Below are 10,155 nucleotides of genomic sequence, written 5' to 3' on the forward strand. Positions count from 1 at the left end.
GCTAAAGATGCTTCCATATATCTCCAAATACCCTTCATTTAAAGAACCACCAGGGCTGCTGAAGCATTCCCTACGAGATCCCTATGAGACTTCCAGCAGACTGTCAAAGGTTGATCTATTTGGAAATAAAAAATATGAAATAAAACATATATAACGAGGAGTTATTTCCTTGCTTTCTCTTCTCTACTCCTTAAATACCACACCTGCTCAAGTTTCTTTTTTTTTTAAAATTTATTGGGGTGACAATTGTTAGTAAAATTACATAGATTTCAGGTGTACAATTCCGTATTACATCATCTATAAATCCCATTGTGTGTTCACCACCCACAGTCAGTTCTCCTTCCATCACCATATATTTGATCCCCCTTACCCTCTTCAAAAGACCTACAAACTCCCACTTGGTAATTGAAGCTGTAAGCTTAAATCCTCTTAAACCAATCAGGACTTAAAAATATTCTTAGTCTGTTTTGTAATTAGAGGGATATCTATATTGTCAAATAAAAAATATGTGTGAAACTATAGAAATATGAAAATACTTAAGAATAAAAGACAAGTAGGAAACAACAGATTACAAAAAGTAGTTGTGTTTAGGTAGCTCCAGGGATTACGAGGGTTATTACAGTCTACATACGAGGTCTGACAATTAAGTTGGCAAAAGCATCCTAGAAAAAGTGCTACACACCTCATTGCTGAATATCACTATGGTCACCTTCGAAGCACTCCCCTTGGGAAGCTATGCACAGATGCCAGCACCTAATCCACCCTTCAAAGCAATTCGAGAACTCTTTTTTCTGGAATGGCCAGCAGAGTTGTCATCGTATTACCCTTGATGTCCTGAATGTCATCAAAATGTCTTCCTTTCAATATTTCCTTTATCTTCAGGTAACGAAGGAAGTCATTGGGGGCCAGATCAGGTGAGTAGGGAGGGTGTTCTAATACAGTTATTTGTTTACTGGCTAAAAACTCCCTCACAGACGATGCCACGTGAGCAGGTGCATTGTCGTGATGCAAGAGCCATGAATTGTTGGCGAAAAGTTCAGGTCGTCTAACTTTTTCACGCAGCCTTTTCAGCACTTCCAAATAGTAAACTTGGTGAACTGCTTGTCTAGTTGGTACAAATTCATAATGAATAATCCCTCTGATACCAAAAAAAGTGAGCAATATCGTTGCTACAAGTTCGCAAACACAATTGTCAGACATCATATCTTACTTTTATGATGAGAAGACATTTTTAAAAAGGCCAAGAATTTTCACTTTATATTTGTTCTCGATTTCCATGGGAAAATTTGCTTCATTTCTCTTCCCGACTCCTAAAACATCTCAACTTCTCGAAAGCTTGAAATTATCATGTATTTCTCTTGTCAAGCACATACCAACAAATCACAGCACTACATTAAATATCACACATTTAAGTAGATAATGTGGTCATCAACAGCACTCTCATCATAAAAGTTCAGTACAGAAAGCTTACAAACTTGGTCTTCAGTAACAAGAGTTGATAAGCAACAGCTCTGTCATATTGCCTAGATTTGTGATGGCAATGTTTACCAAAAAACAATCTTCCCCTCTCAGGGGACTCTGAGTCTTGTAATCTAACAGCAGTTTTAACTGCAAATAGTCATGTTTACAAAGTATGTAATATTCTTACTATTTGGTGTTTATAAAAACAATAGTTTGAAATCTATTTAATAATCTAAGAAAAATAAAACTAACCCCAAAGTTCTAATTCATTATTTACTTTCTTTTAAGCATCACGTATTATATACAATACACTTTCGTCACATAAAAGGAAAAGAAGTTTGCATTTGTTAGCAACATATTGTCTTTAGTTTCATTTCTAAGTCTTCTCCATGACTGTTTCCACATCAATTTGTTTCTTTACCAGATAACAACTGCTAAATCTAACATTCGTAGAGATGTAAAAACAGAGTAATCTGCAGTGCCACCTGATGGTAAGAAGTGCTACACCCCAAAGAGTGTATTCCAAGCATCCTTTTCCCCTCAAGACAGAAAGCGGAAGATGTGGGAATTCTCAGTGTGACCTCTTGGCCAGGACAACCATCTGGAAATACAGCAAGGGTTTTCAGGGTTTAAGCACTTAGGTCAATACATGCAGAGAAGAAAGCTCCTGGGAGAAAGTAATGAATGGGAGCCTACAGAATAATGTAATACAAAAAAGATGGGATTCAAAATATGAAAATGAAAAACCTGACCATGAGGCAAAACAGGACAACCAAAAGCTTCCTACACAACTGTCTCTACTTCTGTAGTTAGATACTGCATCATTAAAAATACTCTCTATCAAAAGAAAATGTGAGGTGAAGACATGAATGTTTTGAGCTTTACACAAAGTAAACATGACAGAATTTAAGAAAGTGTAAGCTATGTTTTAACATAAAGGAGACTCAGAAACTGTGGAACAAGAACCGGCAAAGTAATATGAGGAAAGAGCTGAAATTATCTGATGACAAAAGCATTACCGTACTCCACATTTAAGTCGAATCATAATCTACAACCCAAGTCTACAAAAAAAATAGGAGGCAGAAAACACATTCTTCGGGGATCATGGATAGGAAATATTACAAAATTGCTAAATTGCCTGAAGTCAAAAGCAAACTAGAGAGAGATAATGTGTCCTAGACAAGAAAGAAATAAACTTCTGTGAAGATCAAAGAAGAGTTCAAAGATAATCAAAATACAAAAGTTATCATATTAGAAAGCTTAAAGATAAAGAACCATTTTATTATTTTCAGGAGGCAAAATCTTAAATTAAAGCAGCTTGCCAGAAAAAAAAGTTAAACCTGAATCTAAGCAAGCTTCTAGTTCGCAGACCAATGGCAGTTTGGGGGCTTGTAGGTGAAGGTAAGATGAAATAAGACTGATAATGAGCCAGTAATTGTTAGAACTGGGAGGTGGGTGGACTGGGTTCATTATACAATTCTGCCTGCTTTTGTGTATGTCTTTTTAAATGGCAGCTAATGGATCATGACACAGAGATCGCTAAAGTTGCTATTCAAGGCTGACATGGCCTCTGGGAATCTGTGACTGCAGTAGATAGATAGTAAGGGCCCCTTCCTCCCCACTACCACTCTACACAGTACACACGTGTCACATCGATTTCCTTGTTAACTTGCATCTCATCTACAAAATCATGGGCTATTTAGAGGCAAGAATTCTAATCTTACTCATCTACATATGCCAGCATCTGGTAGTGTCAGGGATACAGCAAATGCTCAGTAAATATTCCATGAACTAAAGAAAGTAATAATGTGATTGTGATTGTGAAGAGTGGAAAACTGACTTTTAGAAAAGGTAACACAGAAAGAAGTCAAAGAAACAACTACCTTTCTGGAAATTATATCATAGTAAAGAAAGAAATATCTACCCAAGATGCTACAAGAGTAAACAGTATGCTGAATGGCTGAAAAAAAATAAAGGAATAAATGAGTGAACAGTCCATTCATTATCTTCCTCTGCTGAAATGGGGCACATCGAGCCAACAAAATTTAACACTACTTTTCACTGGGAATATCTAACACCCTTTGTTCCCATCTTGTGCTCTCCAATCAGCTTTCTGATATTTATTTGGTTTATCATTAGACTTTTCTACCTTCATTCATTCAATAAATAGTTATTGAACACCTACAAATGTCAGATATCATTCTAGGACCTGAGACACATCAATGAACTAACAATACAAAAAGTATCCCTGCTCTTACAAAGAGTATGCATTTAAGACCTTGGAGATACTGCCGGTTTGGTTCTACATCACTACAATGGAGTGAGTTGTGATCTTTTTGCTAGTGGAGGGTCTTGCCTTCAAGATGTAAAACAAACGCAACACCTGTGAAGCACAATAAAGCGAGCTCCAATAGAACAAGTACGCTCGTACTCTAGTGGGGTAAATCATACATTCCATGTAAGAAGGCATTACACAGAGCAACTGTGAGAGAAGTCCCGTCCAATACACCCAAGCATTTGTGTCTCACTAGGAGATTTGAGAGAAATGGCAGTCCCTTGCCTGTTTGGTATACATGAGAGTCTCGCATGCCTGAACACCTCCTACAGGAAGTGAAGGAGCTAATCCTAAACAACAGAGATCCCCACACCAAGACAGGGTCAGCGGTGAGTCCCCAACTAGTGTCACCATGCACCTCTTTGACATTCCTTTGGCTGAAACAAAAAAAATACACATCTGTATAAAAACTACTAAGAACAACAATTATGCTTATTGGTTTTAAAATTCCTTCTCTGATGTAAAACAAAGAAATAGGAAGGAAAAGCAGTAAGCTTGATTTCGAGCTATTGTTCTTTGAACCGGAGTAATAGCACCTGCCTAAATTTAACAGACTATAACCGATCAGATTTAAATTTAGTGAAAACCTTTTGCTAAGTGTTAAGGGATCATTAGTCTTCGTCAACTATATACATCTTTGATTGATAGTTTCCAATTACGGGTCCAGGACATCACAGTCTATTACTCTTAGAAGAATCTCATTCTCGATTTGAGAGTTTAGCCTAAGGAGTCACTGCATTTTTAGAAATTCATTCATTAAAAGTGAAATTCACCCACGCATAGGCGATATGCCCAGTAATGCCCTCACACTTAGGAACTATTATACACTTTATCATTAAAATGTTTTGAATCATTAAAATAACTTTCCTATCACCATGGAGTCATCTATATCTGTTCTAAACAGTAAGTATATCTAATTTAAGCATTTTGTTTTACTGACCAAGCAACTGTGTCCCAAAGAGGTTAAGGAAATAAACTCTGACTTCTCTAAGATCACAGGCTCCTCAATGTCATTTCTGGAACCTAGAATTCAAATGTCTTACCCCAACCCAATACAAAACTATGGACTACACTTTTTTTTTCTTTTTGAGCACAGTGCTGTCCATTGATACCTCAAATAAATCAAACTATTTTGGCATTTGTTTCTTTTAGCTTTAGACCTGAGAACCAAATACAACATGAAGACTATACCTTATCTTCCTGATAAATTATACATCAACACTGAAGGCCAAAATTAAAGGAGTCAATGAAAACACCATACATAAAGTTAACAAGGTAAAGATTAGGAGGATTTTAAATGACTGAAACAGACCAAGGATTATTATACAGAATATACAAGGAATCCTTGTGAACCAACAAAGCAAGAAAACTGGACAGACCATATAGATAGACAATGCATAGGTGGAAAAAGCCAAATGGTTAATAAATGTCAGAAGAGATACTATGTCACTGGTTATCAGGAATTTTTAAAACATTAGGAAATTACTTTATAATCATCAGATTGGCAAAAACTACAAAGTCCGGAAATATCCAGTGCTGGCAAGAATGTATGGAAATAGAAACTCTTATTCATAGCTGCTAGTAGTATATATTGTTACAACCACTTTGGAAAATGATCTTGCCATTGTTAATGAGATTGTGTGTGTGTGTGTGTGTGTGTGTGAAGGAGGGAGGGGGGAGAGGGGTAGAGGAGAGGGAGAGAAGGAGAGAGGGAGAGAGAGGGAGAGAGACCTAGGACCAGGTTATAGCCTTGACCCAGCAGTTCCACACTTGGTGCTATGACCAGGAAACTCCTGCACAGGCATACAAGTAGACAAGGAGAAGGTGTCCATCTATAGTAAGACAGAGCTGGAGAAAACATGCTGTCCATCCTTAGTGAAACAGACACAGAAAACGTATCTTGTCCTGACCTTGTATTTGTTCCTTCTGGCTGGAAACTTGCCTCTAGAACGTTGCATGTCTTGTTCTTTAACCCTGATCCAGTCTCTGCTCATGTTATCAACTAATCAAGTAAGTCTTGCCTGACGCCCAACCTAAAGGAGCCAACCCCCAACCCAGAATCTCTGGTCTGGAGAGCCTTAATTGTTATGCATAATACTTTTAACAATCTGACATTCTAATATATATGTGTTTATAGTCCGGACTCTCCATTAAAATTTAAGGTCCAGAGACCAGGGACTTCGATTTGTTCTAGGTATATTGCCAGAATCCAGAACAGTAGGAAAAGTGAATATATTTGTTAAATAAATGAATTCAACAACGAAATCCCAATCTCTGCTTATAGTTGTGTAAAGTCACAGAAATGAACCCAATTCTCTGACTTTTCAAGCCTACTCGGTCTAACATCCAGATTATATAACATTCCACATTTTTTTCAATTCTCTGGTGATTCAACTTGTATTGAGTCTTCAACCATGAAGCAGCTTCTACAGGTCAGGCTGAGAGATCAGTAAGAGAGTTTCTACATTCAGGTCTAGAGAGGAAAAGCAAAGAACAATTACAATATAGTATAAGCGCTGTGATGAGCTGTTATGAAAGAATGTAAGAGGCCTAACACCACAGGGAGGTAGGGGAAGGCTTCCCAGGAGGGAACAAACAAGGCAGCGCTTGTGCTGAGTAGGAGTTATCCAGAGGAGTACACTATGGGTGCTCGTCAGACAGGTGAGGGTAAATTCTAGGCAGAAGACACACAACATACAAGTGTCTCTCAATTTTAAAAAGCATCCCAGTAGTTTTGAAGAACTGTAAATACTTCAGCACGACAGAAGCATATGAGGCAGGAAACAGCAGAAGGTGGAAGCAAAAAGCAAGCAAGGCCCAAATCACTAAGGTCTGTATTTCCTAGGCTTGGTAGTTTGGATTTTAATCTGAAAGTGCATGAAGGACTGCAGAATCACACCGCAATCTGCCTACAGAAAAAGGAAGAGTAGAGGGGGATGGTATGCATTCTTGGAGGGAAGGGAATTATTTAGGTTTACACAAATGTCCAGATAATAATGATAATCTGAACCATGGTAGTAGCCACGGAAAAGAGTGGATGAAATAGGTACAATAAGATTTGGTAACTAATTAGTTCAGTGGGGGGAGAGCAGCACATAGGGCAATAAAAGTTAAGATTGTGGGCATCACCAACTGAGAGGTGCCTGCAGGATCACAGAAGGAAGAGAAGCAATTTGAGAAAGGGTGAGATATATAATTTTTCACATGAGCTTTTATCTTAAGACAACAGCAATGTGTCAAGAGTTGAAGAGTGATCTGTACTAAAGAGACAGAGATTTGGGAGCCATCAAATTAGAGAAAGCAGTTTAAGTCACCAGGTATGAGACCATTCAATGAAAGTAGGCAAAGGCAGAAGAGAGCAGAAGATGACAGTACCCCACAGTGAAACGAATATCCAAGATGGTCAGAGAAGAGAGAAAAATAAACCAAGTGGTTAACAACCACCATGGGAAACAGAAGTAGTTACAACAGATACAAACGATTTTTGGGCTGCTTGTCCATTACTCAATAAATGTCTCTTGTTAAATAAATACCTAGCTGTCATTCATGAAGGCTTTAATTCAGTTTTAATAAGGTGAACTCTGGCAGCAACTAGCAAAAGAAAAGCACTGGAATGCATCAGAACCTAAGTTATAAATCTAGAAATGCGTGACCTTATATAAGTCACTTACCATTACGGGACCTTAGTTTCTTCAACCAGATATATCAGACTCCATAATCAGCGTAAGATCACCTCAGATTAAAATAAATATGCTATAATTTTTATACAGGTTTGTGCATGAGCTCAGTCTTCTTTACCAAGCAATGCAGTGCATCTAAAGCTTTAACGCACATTCGTATTATCTGGAGAGCTTGCTAAAATGCAGATTCTGATTCAGTAGATCTGGGGTTAAGGCTGAGATTGTACATTTCTAATAAACTCTGTGATGCCGTATACCACATTTTGAGTAGCAAGGGTGTAGAACATTGATCCAGTTCAAGCTCTACAAAGCTTATATAATTATGAGTTTATCTGTAATCAGCTTGGTATTTAGAAAACCAAACAAAACCACTCCAGACTTACACCTGCACTATGTCTTGCCATTTCCACAATCTGATATTAACTGAGAGTCCACATTTGGTACAGATAGAAAAAGAAATGAATAAGTGCCAGCAATAACACGAAATTAGAAGCCCAAGATTAAATACATATACACACATATACATACATACAACACAAAGGTTAAACTCTATCTAATCAAACATATTATCTCCCAAAATAAGAATATTTTTATTTCTGGAGCAACATACATTTATTTCTGGAAAAATCTTTAGTATCTCAGCCTATCTTTTGCACTCTGTTTTGATCTGAATGCAAAAACATTCACAATGTCAAAAATCTAAAGATTTTTATGTTAATTACCAAATAATCTTCACATATTTATATTACAATTAAATTCGTTCGTGGTAATTCTCTTCTGCTTTAGGAAGTGTAACCAGGACAGAGTAGTCCAGCTGCCCTAGGGCTATATAACATACCGCCACAAAGCTTTGCTATAATTAGACTGTTTCTACTATTCCCTGTGCTCGGTTACAGGAGGAAAAAAATTCCACAATCCTACCACAACCAACAGGGAGAGATTTTCATTCTGATTTCACAGAAATCTTCCTCAGTGATGAAAGATGTAAGAAAAAGTATCATGCAATGGATGTCTTATATTAGAGTCACTCATCCTTAACCTGAAATCTCTCTACTGAACCGAGAAGTTTGAAATAACATGAAAATGAAGGAGTTAATTCCCTATCCAAAAAAAAAAAAATTATGGCCGGTAAAATGCTCTTCCTTACTCCCTTCTGAAGAATAACCACGTCTCAAGGACGCTACCGCACGACTACTGAGCTCCTTTAAACTGGGCGGAGGGGGAGGAGAGGATATGTCAGTTGCAATCTTGGCACCAGGAGGCAATTTACCAGTCGTAGCTGTTTTTGTCAAGTCACTTTGAAATAATACTTCCCCCAATCACCACCGTAAGACAAAAGCCTAAAGAAAAATGACAAATGCGATGGGCCTCACATCGTTTTGCTGAATCACAGATACCCCCAAATATAAAGCTGCAGAACTCGCTGGGCTTGAGCACTGGCGGCCATCCCTCAGCAATCAGGTCCTCCCAGAAAATGTGCAACTTCCGTCACTTGTTCATTAAAGGTAACCGAGGCTCTAATATTTCATTAAAGCTTTCCCAGTATTGCTAGTAGCAGCAGTGTCGTGTGTGCAATAACAACATACAGAGGTTTTATACTAAAGATGACCAAGAGCTCTCAAAATGTGCACCACCTGTCCCTCAAGGGCACCACTCTGGCCCGCACTAGCAGCCAGAATGGGCCCCCTACGCTCTACTCATTCTGCCACCCAGTGTCTGCCTCCCAGGACCCCGAGTCCTCCGTGACCACGCTTCCCTCTGCAGTCTGACCGGGACAGCCCCGAGCTCCCGGGGGTACCGAGGGTTACGCAGGGAGTCAAGCTGCAGGCCGCCCTCGCCGCCCCGCTGCTATCCCTCATCTCCCGGTAGCCCCACGATCCTCCCCCGCCTCCCGGCTCTCAGCTGCCCAGCCCACTTCTCCCTTCCATCCTGCGTGCTCTGAGCCTCTCAGGCAGGGGCCTCACCGCTGAGTTCAATCTGGAATAGCCCGGCTCTCTGGCTTCCACTCCCCAACACCAAGCGGCGGCGGTTGGTCCCGCACCCCACGCTTCTAGTCCACACGCCGCCGCCTACTGATGCCGAGAGCGGCTTCTAGGAACGCGCCATGTTCAGCGTCGCAGCTCCAAACGACGCGGTCGCGCTAATATCGCGTCACAGGCTCCCACAGCGCGTGGAATAGGCAAAGGAAGACTGCGATAGGACAGCGGAAGGAAGACGAGGGAGGGGCTTCCTCTTCGAAACAGAAGGCGCCGGGCGGCTAGGGCAGCAGTGTGCGCATGCGCAGTATAATGAGCCTGGAGCCTGGACTCAGAGGGATCTGTAACCATGGATACCATAAATCCGCGTTGCCCCATTCCTGAGAAAATCCGTTGTCGCCTGGGTTGATTGAAGCTTAAATCAGAACCATTTTCTCTTCCCATTTCTAGATATCAGCTGCTCTAAAGCATTGTTTTACGGGTTTTTACTGGTCCGTCTCTGAAGATTAGTTACTAAAATAATCCTACTTTCATCAGTCAACGCTATCATTAATACTTATTTTTTTAACGTCCTAAACTTGCTGGGTGCTCTACTCCAGAACGATAGCAAGAGTGGAAAGATTAAAAGGAAGTCCAATTCCCCTGCCTCTGCTACTAGCTAGCTCAGTGACCTAAGTTTTATCTCTATTAAGAGAATTTGTAA

The 10,155-nt window shown here is 39.7% G+C and overlaps 1 protein-coding gene across 3 annotated transcripts in view; it reads right to left on the reverse strand.

Annotated features, from left to right (window-relative positions):
* The window catches only part of IPO11 (importin 11), a 150,889-nt gene extending 141,265 nt beyond the window's left edge, over positions 1–9,624 (reverse strand). For all 3 annotated transcript variants that reach the window (XM_081054102.1, XM_081054101.1, XM_081054103.1), the window contains exon 1: positions 9,441–9,624. The gene's annotated coding sequence lies outside the window, so the exon portion shown is untranslated. The remainder of the gene's footprint in view (positions 1–9,440) is intronic.
* Between the last annotated feature and the right edge of the window lie 531 nt (positions 9,625–10,155).

Source organism: Rhinolophus hipposideros (genome assembly GCF_964194185.1).
Source record: "Rhinolophus hipposideros genome assembly, chromosome: 7".
NCBI lineage: Eukaryota > Metazoa > Chordata > Mammalia > Chiroptera > Rhinolophidae > Rhinolophus > Rhinolophus hipposideros.